The sequence below is a fragment of the Manacus candei genome, unplaced genomic scaffold (assembly GCF_025592945.1).
Source record: "Manacus candei isolate 608988 ecotype Guabito, Panama unplaced genomic scaffold, ASM2559294v1 h1tg000093l, whole genome shotgun sequence".
Classification (NCBI taxonomy): domain Eukaryota; kingdom Metazoa; phylum Chordata; class Aves; order Passeriformes; family Pipridae; genus Manacus; species Manacus candei.
The window spans coordinates 2,817,619-2,834,293 of NW_026138141.1; the positions used below are offsets into that span (position 1 = coordinate 2,817,619).

The 16,675-nt window shown below is 36.6% G+C and overlaps 1 protein-coding gene across 22 annotated transcripts in view; it reads left to right on the forward strand.

The window, feature by feature from the left end:
* Positions 1-16,675, forward strand: part of PTPRD (protein tyrosine phosphatase receptor type D) — a 1,149,573-nt gene that overhangs the window by 237,077 nt on the left and 895,821 nt on the right. For all 22 annotated transcript variants that reach the window (XM_051768182.1, XM_051768181.1, XM_051768187.1 and 19 more), the window contains one exon: positions 11,248-11,320. The gene's annotated coding sequence lies outside the window, so the exon portion shown is untranslated. The remainder of the gene's footprint in view (positions 1-11,247; positions 11,321-16,675) is intronic.

The window sequence follows — 16,675 nt, forward strand, 5'->3', positions numbered from 1 at the left end:
AATTTCTTCACAGCTGCATTAATTTCTAGGCAAATGTAAATCGGTTAATGAAATGATGATACCAATAGAGTTCTGGTAGTCTCAATACAGCAAATAGGGACTAATCATGAAATCTTTTTGGGTAGATATGTATGCCTATAGGCATTCTGACTTAGACTTGCTAATGTGTGAGGCTGAGTACTCGTGTCCAAATCACAGTTCTGAACTATTCAACATCTAACTTGGCTATCTTGAAATCTTCAGCAGGCTGATATAAAATTGACATTTAAGGGCATTGCACTGGGAAGAAGTACTGAGTGTTGTCTGGTTTTGGGGACTATACATAGCTGAAACAGAACTGAGAATGATGATTGAAAAGCTCCTCAAAAATGTCCAGTGCTCTGTAAGCTACATTTCACTGCTTATTCTAACATTCAGCATTAATGTGTCTTTGCAGTGCTAACTACCGAATGCGATGTGTGCTTTGTGACCTAAGCAGAGGTCTCCTGGCAGGTGAACAAAATTAGCGTGTGTTTTGGTTTTATTTGTTTGCTTGTTTTTCTTCTTTTCTGAAGGTGCTTACTCTTACAGAAGGGTGGATATTGGCTGGGAGATCCCTTCTATGTATTAATAACATAAGGATTTGAATTTTTTTCCTCAAATAATATTTTTACGTATCTTAATGAATGAAACAGTAGTACTGAAATTTATACCATAAAATTGAAAGATTTTCTGCAGACTCCTTTTTTTCTTTAATTTCTGTCTGCTTTTTCACCCTCTATTTTCCTCATTTTGTAAGAACTTATGCCCTCTAGTTCATATTTATTAATATGGTTTAGTTATGTAATCCCCTGTTCAGACATGGAACTGAAAGGAGATTAAGGTCCATGTGTTCATAAGTTTACAATCTTGATGCCATTAGAATAATGAGCATTTAGATGGTTGCATAGATGTTAAGCACCTAAATTTCAGCAATGGTAATAGTTTTAATCTTTCATTACTTTACTCATTAAAAAAACAAAACAAACAAAACAAAACTTTACTTTTATTTTAAAGTTAAATCAGGAAAGGAATCTTTCCAGCAGATGGCAGTAGCTCTCCATCTACCCCAACTATGACTAAATATTTGTAATCATTTTAAGCAGAAACTGCTGCTAAGAAACTTTTTTTTCCCAGCTGATGGCTGAATTGCTTACACAGACTATTCTTTACCAGTTTTAATTTTCAAAACAACCAAGCACAATGGGTATCACTAAGTCATATGAAAGGAGCCAAGATAAGGCATCTAACTCTTGTGTCACAATTAGTTTGCCATATCGACAATTCAGATAAAAGAAGGTGGATCAAAATTGTAATTAAATCTGCATTTAGGTGATAGGCTGCAGTGCTTAATTTTACAGCTACAAGAACCTGAAACTGCTGTGGAATTTACTTAACATTTGTAAGGATTTCCATGCAGTGGACCTGTCATTCCTAGTAATTCTTCTTACTTGGCACATTTGAGGTGTAAGTGGTATTGGATGGGGTACACACAGTCTCCCTAAAGGAGAGTCTTGCCCAGACATTCTTCTCTATTCACAGAAGATCACAGTGTCTTTTCATTAAAGACATACTTACAAATAGACATTTAAAAATATGCCAATTAACTCAAATGTATGCTGCAACTTCCTATAAGCAATAAATTGATTTTATTTTAAATCTGCCTTAAAAAAAAAATGTGTTACGATCACTCTTTTTTTCTTCTGCTGAAAAAAAACCAGTGAAACTACTGAAATAGCAGCTACCTAGGGTGCTATCCTACAGTTTATTCAGCTATGCACAGACTTAACTTGATCATAATCCCTTTTCTATGGAACTCTGTGTTTAAATATACCTTAATACATGAATAAGCCATTCTAGAATTCAGATGTATCTGATTACAATTAAATTATTGTTATACATAAGAAGCGTGATCAAACATACATATATAATCAAAGGATTATATATGCAATCAGAGGATTATATATGTAATGCTTCCACTGCCATCAATTTCCTTGTTATTTGATATTTAAAGGACTTGTAGGTAAAGCTGAAACTGGCTAATGACATAGAAGTCTGAGAGAATCCTAACTGATTCTGTGTTTCTTTAGTGACAAATATGAGAGATAAGAGATATTGTGCTTACTTTTAAACAATGCAACTATAATCCAGATTTCAATAAAACAGTTAATACTTCAAAGCATTTTATTTGCTGCAGATTTTTGTTGTTTTGGGGTTTTTTGTTTAGCCTAAAAAGATATTGCATTTTTTAATCAAATTTGATTAAAGGACTTAATTAGAAAACATGAATTTGTATAAAAGTACTATGAAAGAGGTTTAAATTGCTGCTGACAGTTTCTTAGCTATGTTGTATGTAGAATGGATGTACTAGTGGAAAGGTACACTGGTAACCATAGAATAATCTTTTATAATTCTGTAACATGAACATTACTGTTTAGTTGTTAGTTTCCTTTAGTTCATATTTTTATTTTTAATTTTTATGAAGAAAACTGTGCTTTTCTTGCCACATCAGATAGCTTTGGAGGATTCCTGGCCCTTTTCCTTTTAACCTATATTTGCTACCACCTGTGGTTTAAGATCACCTGTATCAATTGCCTGTAGAAATATGTTATATTCAGACAGGGTTAGAGAGACAGTTGTGAGATTATGTGAGGTGACAGGACTAGGTAAAATAATATTTTGGCCTTTTTTTTGTAAGCCAGTCCTTGGGAACTTTGGTTTCACTCAGCCAGTACTGGACTACACAATCATTTCAAAGGACTTAAAGTGGGTATCTCAATTTGCAAACACTCATCAAGAGTTTTTGCACTGGAGAATTCCATTCATGTATTTGTATTTTTGAAAATTGCACTGTATAACAGTAATACATTTAATAGGTATATAGGTATGAAGATTTTTTCCTACAAAACACAACTTTCTGAATATGTATGAATTTCACATTTTTCATAATGTGTCAGATGTTTTATTTAGACAATAGTTCTAGACTGACACACAAGTAGAATCACAGTTCAAAAGGGAAAATTTATTTCAGTCCTGCTCTGGTATCTATTTCATAACTCATTCTTGATGTATGACCAGAGGGAAAAAATGGAAAAATTTCCAGGGTTTTTTTTATGGTTCCTCTCCTTCCCCATTTACTTTTGTCTTTTTGTGGCTTCAGTTTGCCAATACCTGGTTTGTAGCATTTGGGTGATATATTTGTTGATCCCGTTCCAGCAGATTTTCCTTATTATTTTATAGGTATTATGAACAATTTCTGCATGATAATATACCATTTTCATAAATATCAAATGCTGTTGAGTGCTATTTGCATTCATTAGATATGTAAAGAAAACAATATGAGAGCAGAATTAAAAAAAAAGAAGCCATAGAAAATAAAAATGACCATAGAAATAAAATATTTTTAAATGGGAAAAAAATAAGTAGGGCAGTAACAGAAGGCAATTTATATATGCACTTCATTTACTAAATCCTTAATTATACTAAGAAGATTTGTGGGTTTTATAAGAGAGTAACTTTTAACTATAGGTAAGTACAGAGTATTTTCCCTACCACAGCTGTCTCCAAGGTACAAGACGTTAGTTCACATAAAATAGTTGGATTTGCTTTTCTGTGCCTAGTAGTCTGGGAAAATGTGTGTCAACAGTTTTCTCCATAGAAAGTTTACTGACTAGTCAGTGTATTAATGTAGAGGCTTTGTGTAAAAATAGAGTTCATATGGGAATTAATTCTATCATGCTTTGGTAACTGAATAATTAAGAGACAGGTTGATAACAATCCTCCCCCACTACTATGTGATACTTTTCCAAATACCAGAAATACCTGAAACAAAAAGATTCAGGTTAATTTTTTCCTGCAGAAGGAAAAACTTTTAACACCTTGGAAAATTCAACTTTTTTCAAAGTGTCTAGCAAGTAAAATTTTTGGCAGGGAGGAAATACTTATTCCACATAACAAAGAAAGAACAATACTTTTAATTTCAATTTGTTCCATTTTGGAGTGGGACCTGGAGCCTGGGCAGCAGCAGGGGCCTGTAGCAAAGTCACAGAAGACAGGGTTGGCTTATATGGAATTAAGTGAAGCACAGAGGCAAGAGGAAGAGAGCGCAGGATCAGCCTAGAGATTCCTAGTGACAGGGACCAGGAGGAAAAATAAGCCTAATAACCAGCTCAAGCTGCAGCTGTGTGCAGAGCCCTTGGCTAGTCCCTGCTGCGGCTGGCTTTAGGGGAATCATGGGGAAAACATTGGCACAGCCATGGGGCCTTGCCCCATGGTGTCTGACTGTGCCTTCTAGCACTGCTGTGAGTCCTGGCCCCACGGCACCCGGCAGGCCAGGCTGCAGGGCAGCCTCTGGCACACCTGTGGAGCCTTTCACTATGGCTTGGTCTTAGGGCCAAGCTCCACCTGTGGCTTTAGGCTTAGGAAGGTGCTGTGGGAGTGGTAACACCCCTAGGAGGACAATCTGGGAGTTGGAGACACATGGGGTTGGGCAGAGCTGTGCCTGTTGGGCAGAGCAGTCCCCTGGCAGGTGAGGCCAGGCTGTCCTGCAGAAGTGCCATGAGGGAACGTGGGCAGTGTGGGGGGCGGAGGGACCCCGCACAAGCAGTGGGCGAGGTGAACTGGTTGAGAAATTTTTCTTTGCTCAAGAAAGCTACTGTGATTAAAGGAACATACGTTGAGAGAAGGCGTGAGAACAACTACCAAGGCTTTCCCTTAGAGCTGCTTCCTTGCTAGACCGAAGAGGCAACTCTCTTACCTGACAAGGTGTAGAAAGAATCATTCCTTTCCTACAAGTGGGGGAAGGGAAATAGAGGAAGGAAGGAGAATGGCTCAGAAAGCAGGATTGCTAATGTCTAAGTGCCCTTTGATATGTATGGCCAAGAGGCCCTGTGGTGTGTGGTTTTTTGCCACGTAGCTGTGAGCTCATACAGCTGCAAACGTCCCCGAAATAAACTTTCTTTCTTGCTTAAAAGTCCATGGCTTAGCCTTCTGATTACCTGCATGAACTTTGGACCTTGCAGGCAGGACAGGTGTGGGCTGGAGCACTCAGAGGTGGGGAGGGGCTTGGCTGGGCCTCAGTGGACCTGGGCAGAGGAAGGGTCCTGCATCTGGCCAGGCTTTAAGGGATGCCCAAATCTTTGACATCCTGGGTCAGCCCTGGCAGCTGCTTTTACCTCAGGCTGTGATAAGTCTGCCAGGAACTTCTGTCTCAAGAAGAACAAATGCTAGCATTTATAGTAATGTTTTTGACAGTTATTTTCATAGAAGAGATCAGTACTATCTACCCTACTAATTTCTTCTCCCTATGATTTAGGAGCTCTTTCTATGGCTTGAGTTTGTTGCAGCATTGGAATAGAAATTGTCAAATGCAAGGTAGAACTCCAGTACTATTCTAATAGGTGAAAAATGGTTAAACACATTTTCCTTTTATCTATCTGCAGGGACCTGTTTACTAGAACTTAAATCTCTACGAAATAGCAGCCTAACACCCCTCTATTTTGCTTCCTGTGCTACTACATTCCCACTGGGACAATGCCACGTTTCTTGATACTATTCTTTGTTGCGCTACCTCTTAATAACAGTGCTACTGAGAATGAATTTACAGGAGAAACACTGATTTACTTGGCTGTAAAGTTGTTCCTGGAAGGCTTCCTCCTTGTACCATACCACTAAGAGGGAGATTGTGTTTCAGTCTGTTGGTGAAAACCAGGTTAGGCATGTGAGAGGTCTTAATAAGCCTCTCTTAGCTTTATCATCTGCTACTAGCTTTCTGCAATTAATACACAGGTGACCTTGAATAGCCTGGACTGATAATGAATTAGGGATTCAGAAAACATTTAAGGAAAAAATACCTTTCATTCTCATAAAACACATCATATATAAAATCCTTAATCAACTTATTTCCATATCCTTCTTGCACATCTACATTATTATCTACTTACCCATTATCTCTAGAAATGGGGAATACGCTCTGGTTGCTTTTGACCAAAATACTTTTTCCCTGGTTTAACAAGTCTTTTTGCAAAAATTTGTATTTTCATTCTCTAAGGAAACTGATTGAGCTAGATTAAGCCTCAGATTTGCTGTATGATGAAATTCCTGATTTTTATATAATTGCTCAAACTTACATATTTTAATTTGAGGGATGGATATTTTTTCTCCTTGTGTGTTGCTGTTGGAGACAAAGAAGATGTTTCTTGAATAAAAGTAAATGGTTAGATAAGGAATATTTTACTCTAAACTTCATTTGAGAAATACACATTTTCACAGTCTTTATGTTGCATCTTTGAAGTTCATAATATTTCTAAAGATGCCAGTAAACTGTGTACTTACACATCTTGAGAATGATTATCAGATGCTGTTGATGGCAGTTATTGTATCGGAGAGGAAAATTTGCTCTTAATAAGAAAGCAACTTTTGACAGTGTAATCACTTCGTCAAATAAATTTTTTAAATAAAAATCACGTTTTCCAAATCTGTGGGGAAAAATAAATTACTATGAAAGAAGTCTAGTTATATGCCTAAGTTTTATGCAGTCTTTCATCCCTTTAATTAATTTTTTGTAAAATGATAGAAGTGTTGAGCCTTCTCTCTGAAATTAATTCAAAGCACTTCCAGTCTGCAGAAGATTCAACTTCCACCCCACTACCTTGCTTATAATGAAACCAATATTCTATTTTTTCAGTGCTTTCATTTTTAGATGTTTTCTACATACTTTTTATAATCTAAATCTGAATATAGCTAATGTTATAGACAGTGTTGTGTTGATGCAACAGTGTCCAGCATCTAAATGAAATTACTCAGATTTAGACTATCCCAGCATGACAGTTGTTGGTACAAAGTTGACTATAAGGCAGTTACTTAATTCCTTCTCTTCTCACTACTTTTTGTTTTGAGTGTATTAGTTTCTTTCTTTTCTAGAGTACAGAAGTGTTTTCTTGTTCATTAATCCATGTAGGACCTGTGCCATATCCATGTATAAAACCACACTGTTTCCCTTGAAAAAAATAGGCTTGACTACAATCTCATTTGTCCCAATAGGCTTTTTAGTTGCTAAAGAGACCTCGACTGTCCCTGTCTGTGACGTCTAAATACCTGAGAGAGGTTTTTCTTCAAAAAAAAAAAGCTACAGTCTAGTTATCATAAAGAGTCCCAAATCATCTGCTTGCCCCCTTCCCTGTGCTGGTGTACCATTTATCACACTGTCATCAAAAAGGTAAACTTGCAGAAAACGAGACTGTTGTTTCTTAAGCATCATTGGTAAATTCTTTAGACTCATGGATTCTGTCAGGGAAGCAAGAGTGGACAGGGCACAAAAACACAACAGAAAGACATACTCTCTTTTCTGAGGTATCTGTTAGTCTTGTCCACTTCAGGCATAAAATACAATGAATGCTTATTTTCATCATTTCAATACAAGAGTGATTATGAAGCAGACTAAAGGACAATCACAAGAGAATTAGCCTTAATGAGGTCAAATTTAAATGAGTTACATTCATTCACATATAGTCACATGCTTTCACAATATTCTTCAATGAATTCATTTCCATGGCATGTCGGGGACATAGCAGAAGACTGTCATCTCCACTTACCAGTGACAAACCTGAGAGAGGCCTGGCCATGGTCACACAGCATCTAACAGAACTGTCTGCCTCCTAAGTTTGCTGACAGCCACTCAGCACAGACCATGTCCTTTCTCTCCAGAGCTTTTAACACTGTGTGACACAATGGTTTAGAAACAAGGTTGGGAGGCTGTGACATCTGCTTTCATATATTTATAGTTGGATGTAAGGAATAAATGTTCTGGAGACACAACAGATTTTTGGGGAAGGTGAATATTTTTAAGAAAAATTTAAGTCGTTTTATAAGTTATTTTATTTTGAAGCAGGGACAAACCTGTTGATCCTTTGGGGATGTGTAACAATATCATTCTCTTGATATCTGTAGCAATGTAATGTACCATTCTCTTTGTAGTGGGCATTTCTCTGTGTCTGCAAGTTTAGGAAACCTAATAGAGGAGTTTCCAGAGCTAACATAGGATATTCAGATATGCTGTTGATCTTGTCAGTTTTCAAGGTTTTAGCATCTGTGATTTAGATTCATAGCAATGCTGATATACTGATATCCTTGATGATACTGAGATGAAAATTGAATGAACCCTAACAGTGAAATTATTAAAAGAAATCGAGAAAGAATAGAAAAGAGTCATGGAATGGCAGATAGAAAAGAAACAGTGCAAGGGGAGATGGAGGTGAAAGGCATGCATGCCCCCAAATATAGGAAAAAGTTAGCCTCACTGATCTTCTGTCCCACTTACATGACTTTGAAATGGTTCTTCCTCTTTCTTTTAAATATACAGAGAATGTGTTTATTGCTCTTCCAGAAAATACCAATAAACTAATCTATTTAAACTGGACTGTTCTTGTGCTTAGCAAGTTAAAATGTTAAGAATACATTTTAGGCATTATTTTTACTTTTTGTGGTTAGAATTACTGTTTTGTTTTGTTTGTGGTTTTTTTGTGGTTGTTGCTTTTTTTTTTTTTTAAGAATAGTTGAAGAAAACTAGAAGTATTAACAGAAAAGGAAAATACTGAACATAAAAATAATCTTTCAGTGAGTTTATGAACCTGGACAGGTTCATAATTTTCAAATGATAAAAGCCTGTGTACTTAGAGCAAGAAAAATTCAATACAAGCAGCTAAAACACATAGGGGATTAACAAAGGGGACTGATAAAAGAGGGGAATTTTTGCATGTTTATTTGCATGTTTTTGCATGTTTATTTGCATGTTTATGAAAAAGGAGCATGGGTAGTGTGCCAGTTTTCAGAATGTATTTTAGGAGTTCATATTGTTTAACCAGGATTCCTACAATGTGATAATTAATTAAGCAACTTAAGTTAAAAAAAAAATTAATTGATGCTTTTACATATATAAAGGAAATGCTAACTGGTGCATAGTGTCAGCCTAAAAAATCTCTACCATAAACACAGCAGTGTTAAAATGTAACAAAATGTGTATTCAAGGTAGTCATGTGAACCCTGTCATTCAGCCTTCAGCACCGACAACATTATTATTTGCATATTTGTAATCACTCTGCTTCCAGTATGACTGTGGAAAATAAGACAGATATTGAAATGCTTCAAAATAACTAACTCAATCCATACAAGCATGCTGCACCACATTTGAAGGCACTGTGAGATCATATTAAATAAATGCTCCAAATAGGCTCCCATTGCATTTTATATTACTTAACATTTCTTACTTTTACAAAAGTTCTCTACTTGCCTTTGCTCAACAACTTTGTGTTGCATATGCAGTGCATTAAAAAAAATAAGTCACTGAAACTGTTATTGTAGTATGACAAAAATAGACTACTTTTTCCTAAAGTTTAGGGGAAGAGCATTTTTAGGGTGAAACGTCCTTGATCACTATTCATTATTTTTTGCTATTTAATTTTATTCTTTCCTGAATCATTTAGGGATATTGTGAACTCTGAACATCACCATTGAGATACATAAAAAGGTAGAAGGTGCCTATCAATCCCAGTCTGCCCAGGTGGGTCAATAAAATGCAAACTCTTAAGTGCCATGAATAAAATATCACAGTATCACAGAGTGGTTGAGGCTGGATTTGGGCCAACCTCCCTACTGAATCGGATCTACAGAGAACAGGCTGCCCAAGACCCTGTCCAGATGGCTTTTCAGTATTTCCAAGATGAATATTCCACAACGATTTCTGTGCAATCTGCTTCAGCATTCAGTTACCCTCACAGTAAGAAAGCCATTTTCTGATATTTATACAGACCTTTCTGTTTTTCCTTGTTCCCATTGCTTCTTGTCCTGTCATTGGACATCAAAGAAAAGAGCCTGACTCCATCTTCTTTGCATCTTCCCTTCAGTTGTTTATGTATGTCAATGCCTTCTCTTCTCCAGATTGAACAGCATGACCCTTCTGAGCCTTTACTCCTAGGAAAGATCATAGAATTAAAGAGTTGTAGAATGGTTAGAGTTGGAAGGGACCTTAAAGATCATCTAGTTCTTTCCACTATACCAGGTTGTACAGAGCCCCATCCAACCTGGCCTTGAAAGCCTGCAGGTACTGGGAGTCCACAACTTCTCTGGCCAACCTGTTCCTTCCTAATATCTAATGTAAACCTATACTCCTTCATCTTAAAGTCATTCTCCCTTGTCCTATCATTACATGTCAAAAGCCCCTCTCCAGCCTTTTTGTAAGCCCCCTTTGGATGCTGGAAGGTGCTATAAATTCTCCCTCAAGCCTTCTCTTCTCTGGGCGGAGCAACCCCAACTCTCTCAGCTCATCTTCATAGGAGAGGTGTTCCAGCCCTGTGTTCAACTTAATGTCTCTCCTCTAGACTTGTTCCAACAGGTCCATATCTTTTTTGTGTTGGAGACCCTAGACCTGGATGCAGTACCTCAGATGGGGGGTCTCATGAGAACAGAGCAGAGGGGGGGAATCACTTCCCACAATCACACTCCTTTTGATGCAGCCCAAGCTGTGGTTGGCTTTCTGAACTGCAAGTGCACATTAATGGATCGTGTTTTTCTTTTCATCAACTAACACCTCCAAATCTTTCTCCTCTGAATCCACTCTCTGCCCAGGTTGTACTTGTGCTTTGGATTTCCCCAACCCAGGTGCAGGACCTTGCATTTGGCCTAGTTGAATATTATGAGGTTTGCACAGGCCCACCTCATAAGCCTGATTTTTAGCGAGACGGAGTTAAATTAGTGAGCTGAATGGACATTCATATGCTAGAGATTGATTCTACTTTATGGTATGTGATGAGATAATTTTACTATTGACAAGGTTACAGTTCTGTTTCCAGAAACCTGAGGTAATTTACCAGGTAACATACTGCCTGTGCAAGTAAATAGTAAATTGAAAAAGAATTTGTCTAGCACAGTCACATAGCAAAAAAGTGTTTATAATTAAGACAAAGTGTTTGAAACACAATTTTTTTTATAAACTCTTCAATCAAATACAGATAATTTCATTACAAATAAATAATTTTATATATGACAATTTATGATTTATACTCATTTACATCAGAGTTACTCTAGAAATTCCACTTTTTTTTGCTACCCTTCAATGATATCTGTTGCAAAGTTATTTATCACTAATGTATTAATTTATCTATTTCTTGAAGCCTTCAGAATTTACTGGTGTTGCTGTAGAAAGACAAATAAAACATGTCTGATTTTTTATTTCAGGGAAATCTTGAAGAGTCTTACACTTTTAATCCTCCAGTCGTTGACTGCGCTGTGAGGACGTTGTGGTGAGGTGGTAAGTTGGTGTAGATCTATTACTTTGATCAGCTAAATTGTCATTTCCAACTTCACTGCTATAACAATATCCTCCAGTGTCTATCTCACAAAACTTGTATTCCAAGCTCTCTTGTAAAATTCCCGAAACTGTAAATCTATGATTGATCTCATATGTAGGAAGCCTGAATCACAGAGACATCAAATTTGTTCTGTATTTACACATCAACTTTATATCATACGAACAGAGCAGTTGATTCATACATGCTTCATGTCTATTTTCCAGAAATCCTAGATTCCTATATATCTGGAAATCTGAGTGATTATTGTAGTTAGTTTAATACAGCATGAGTCACTCAGGAATGTTTGATATTGTCAGCTTTTCAAATTTCAGTAACTATTTGTCAACTACTTGTCAGACTTCTTTCACAATATTCCCTCCCTCCACCCACACTAGTATGACAAAAATCTAAAGGCTTTTCTTTTTTTGACTGCAGGGTATGCTAATAGACTTAAGAGGTCACTGAGACCTGTCAAAGTTCCTTTGATAAGCAACTTTTATGAAGCTCTAATAAATTACATCATAACTTCCGCTAATATTAGCAGCACTGTAGTAACTCATATAACACTCTAGCTAGGAGTTTGCATCTGAAATAAGATTATTTTTAATTTTTACTTTTAGCTGCTGAGCAGAGACAACAGAAATGACGGTTACATATTTCTAAGTGTTGGAACAGTTCTGAATAATGAAGGTCCGATGACTGTAATCACATTTCAGACTCAAGGCTCTCAGCCTTAATATACCATGCTGTCATGGTTTGAGATAGCCCCAAAATCTAATTCCCTAGTCCTAGCCCCCCTGTCACATCTCAATCCAATGTGAGATGGGTTTTTTTCTAGACAAAACACACCAGACTCCAAATGGAGGAAAGGGAATATATTACAATGACTGTACAAATAAATACTATAATACATTATACACACGATCACAACTATCTCTACCATGACATAAGTATTTACAATGGATCAGATCTCTTCTCCCCTCCAAATAAAAGTCCAGGAGGGAAGAAGGACGGATTCCTTCCAGTCTCTAAGCAGGAGTATCTTCTAAGGCAACAGGTTCTCCTCATCTCATACATGCAGCAGCTGTTCCTGGATTTCTGCCAGCACTCACGAGGGGGGTATCCAAGCCCCCTCGGCCCCCGTCGTCTCCAAAACGAGGGTCTTCTCTTCCGTGGACTGCGTAGCAGGGACAAGCTCTCGTCACCACGTCATATCACGAAATGTAGGGGCATCTTCATGAAAGTCCCTTCCTCAGGGGTTCACCCCTGAGTCAGAACATCTTGGGCAGCATTCAGCTGAAAGAGTTCTACCAGAGCTCCTGTACTCCGTCTCAGGCTACCAGGCTTGGCAGCAGCAGCGGGGGCGCCAAGGTCAACTCCCCCCACATTCCTTCTCCGTCCCGGTCCAGCTTCAGGACGCCTTTGAGCTTCCTAGCTCCTCTCTCTCGCTAGTGCTGCTATACTCCAAGGCTCCTCTCAAATAGGAGTCCATCTACTCCTCCTTTCTTGGAGGTCTCAAAGGAGTTTGGGGTCTTTTGGTTCAGTTCTTACCCCAACTCTCTCTGTAGAGCTAGTTCTGCTCTCATCTGCTGCTGTTGGCTCTCTCTTGGCTCTCTCTCCTTCCAGGAGTTCTCTCTGTGTGCTGCATGTCTCTGTTGCTTCATCTTATCTCTTCTGGCCCTGTGCCATTATTTCTCCAGTCAGTGTTGGTCTTTTGCTACTCCTGCCGCTGCCCAGGGTGGAGAAAACATCTCCCAGCATAACTACAGACACTTAGCTCAGTCTAACACTCTTCCAAGTCTCTGCAGTACCCCCAGCCGGGGCTGGGAGGGGGCAGAGCCCTCCAAGGGCCTCCAAGCCCCTTCCTCATGGCTCTCAACATGGCCACCTCCCCTACAAAAAACAACCAAACTACAACTCTTCCATTTGGTTGTGATATGTTTACATTTTGCAGGAGCGCCCATTGGACAAAACTTCCAGGGGTTACCACCCCTTGGGGGTCACCACTTTTTCTTAGCTTCAGGGGGAAAACTTAGTTCAAACCACTACACATGCTTATTCTTTTTCTTTTCCTTTGTTATAAAGTGAAAGGTTTTGCTAGCTGTTGGATCTTGAGTGCTGAGAAACACAAATCTTCATCTTTCACTGAAACACCATAAAGCTTTTGCTAAGCTAGATACCTTCTTGTAGTACTTTTTCATATTTCTATCCATCCATTAAAAAAACTAGAATAGTGTTACAACTCCAATTATACATCCTTGTTATATGAAAAGGAGTCATGTTCCAGAATTTAATGAGTTCAAGAAACCCTTTCAAAATACTAGATGCTGAGAATAATAAAGTTGTATGATATTTCATATTATATGGACATGGAAATGGTCATTACATTACGTACAGAAATTGCAGAGTTAGGACCACTGATGTAGCATAGATTCTTAATTCTCTTAGTTCTCTTTTATTGTTGATAAATGGAGAATTTACAGAGCAGGAAAAGTGATTTCTGACATTCATATATGAAGAGTACACAACCCAGAGTCTGTTACATTTTAAACCAGGCAGGTATATGTTCTGATCAGTCTTCTGAGTGACTTTTTTCTTTATGATATCATCAAAGTACAGTGTCACCTATTACACTGTAGTTCAAAATAAGGGATGTCACACAAGCAGTGTCTATCTGAGTGAATACTAACAACAAAATTCCATTTTGACAGAAAGTTTCCTTTGGAGGACTTTTCTCCTTGCCTTTTAAAATAGTAACAGATTAAAATGTGATCTAAATCATGTCATTTGGTCATCCTTGTATTTCATTTCCTTAGATAAGCTATAAATTACTTTTATTGAAAGTAATAAAATTGTCGCCTTGTGTTGGTTTTTCCTACTATAATATTACAAGTAGATTAGATGCAGTAATGTATTTTACCCAAATTAATAAACATGTTCTCAGAACAAATTCACATTCTTGAAATGACATATAATAAATTCAACTCTAACTTATTTCTGCGATCTCTTGAAGTACCGTCTTTTTAAATAAATGTGAACTTTGTATTAATATTTATACTTCACAGTTAAAGAAGAGTTGATTCTCTGTGGCTAGATTCCCACCTCTTTAAGACTGCAAATCTTGAATAAATATAATTTCCTAGGCTGAAATCCTGTTGCCCTATCAAACATAAGAAATTTCCTTGAAGGAATTAAAAACAATGAAAAACCAAATGGAAGTTAAAAATAAAATTAAAAAAATAAAATTAAAATAAAGCCCAACTAACAGTGAATTTTGAGTAGTTTAATATTTTTGTCAGTTTCAGAATTCTGTATTTGTGTCATGTATACATTGATATGTAATTTCTCAACTTCCATTCATTTTAAGTTCAGATTTTATAGAAAAAAAAGAAATCCAAATTCAACAAACTTTATCTCTTACAGAAATTAATTTAGTGAAATTTCATAATAATAGAAAAGCCTGCTCAAACTTGAATAGAGGTTGCTAGGTATTGATTTCTTTTAACCAGAAATTCAGTGTTTGATTTTCCTGTACTTGGTGAGCACAGTTCCAGCCCTGAAAATGTCAACATAAAATTCTCCTTAAGGGTGAAATTTTGGTAGTGTAGGAACATAAAGCATGTCTCTTAGACTTCACTATGTCTCAGATTCCATATTTAAACTTGAATGAACAGGGATACATCTATGGCACTTTCAATGATAATTAAGATACATGCAAGGCGAGACAATACATCTTCATTATGTAGAATTAATTTGCTCTGATTAATGAAAAAAAGGAAACTCTAGATATAGGCATTTAAGATGCAGTCTATTGCTTTCTGTGATCATAGAGTTAAAGGAGGCAATTATTAAAGCTTTTACGATGAACTTCATATTGCTAATAAGAATACATGAGTATCAAAATGCTTAACACTGACTGTCAGTTCAATAGCTTGGCAAGCTAGAATTAGAATATTAAAGCTTTAACCTCTAGGCTATATTATTGAAGCCAGTTTAGATTGGTTGAGTTTGAACATTCTTTTAGCTTGACACTCTTTTGCCTTCCTGAAATGTGATGGTGGAATGAGTTCAAATGCTGAGGATGAAGACCCACATTACAAAAAAAATTGTATGTTGTGACAATAATTCACATCTTGAAATCATAACGGAAAGGTCAAAGACCAGATGTCTCTGCAGAGTCAACTGCACCTCAATTCAATAAACAGGTCTCATGGCTCAAAACTGATGAGGAGCCCTGGAGAAAAAGTGAACACTCCCACACCCATGCAGTATTTTAGCTGTGGTTAAAAAATTCTGGTTCATTAAGCTACTTACCATCAGCATAGAATTCACTTTACCAGTTAACTAAGCTAAAAATTATATTAAATAATTTATATATATACAATTATATGAAAATGTTATCCTTTTTTGTTAAAATTTATATTATTTCCAGAAATATTCCTATTGAAAGTGAGAATAGTGTAAGTCAAGCATTCATTTCTACTGAAGGAGTAGTGATTAAGAAAGCTCTAATAGAACTGCAGAAAATCTTCATACAGTACAGAAACATTTTCCATGAATGCTTCAAGTAGTTTAGTTCTTCTCGAGTTTTATCATTGTGTGGATAGAAACTGGCATAAACAAAATCTTCATAGACTAGTTAGGCATTTTGAAAATGCATCTATTGAGATTATTGGGTTTTTTCTTCATAATGTTCTATTACAAATTATTTTCAGTAAAATAAGGGAAACAATTTTTAATCTGTATTTTTCTTTCCAAATAAATATTAGTATTACTCATAGCAAACAGCAATGTAAGGAAATATGTAATATAGTTCAGCGTGTCTCGGTAACTGTGTGATGACCAGAGTAGATGAGCCACAAAGACCAATCTCTAGAGTTACAAAAAAGAGGTAATAATAATATAATCTAAAAAAAAGGAAAATTTTGGGTTTTATCACTATATTTTTACCTTTCATAACCAGGTAATTCTGAATTCATCCAGCACAAGATCTGTGGGCTAATTTTAGCATATTAGCAGTTATTTGCTCTCTTACTGTATGACAGTTTATTGACAGCCAGAACTTTTTAAAGACCATTTTTAGTATGACCTGTTGTTACACATGTATGTCAACCTTCTCTTATAAGTATCATATGTATATCTTATAATCATATGTTCAAAAATTAGTGAATATATTCACCAGTTTCCTAAATATTAGGATTACGTAAAGAAAAATATTGATTGTTTCACAAAGGCCATTTTAATACATTGTACAATTTTGAGAGACTTTATTGCCTGGTGAGGGGTCTGTATGCCTAAGGATTAATTAATTATTC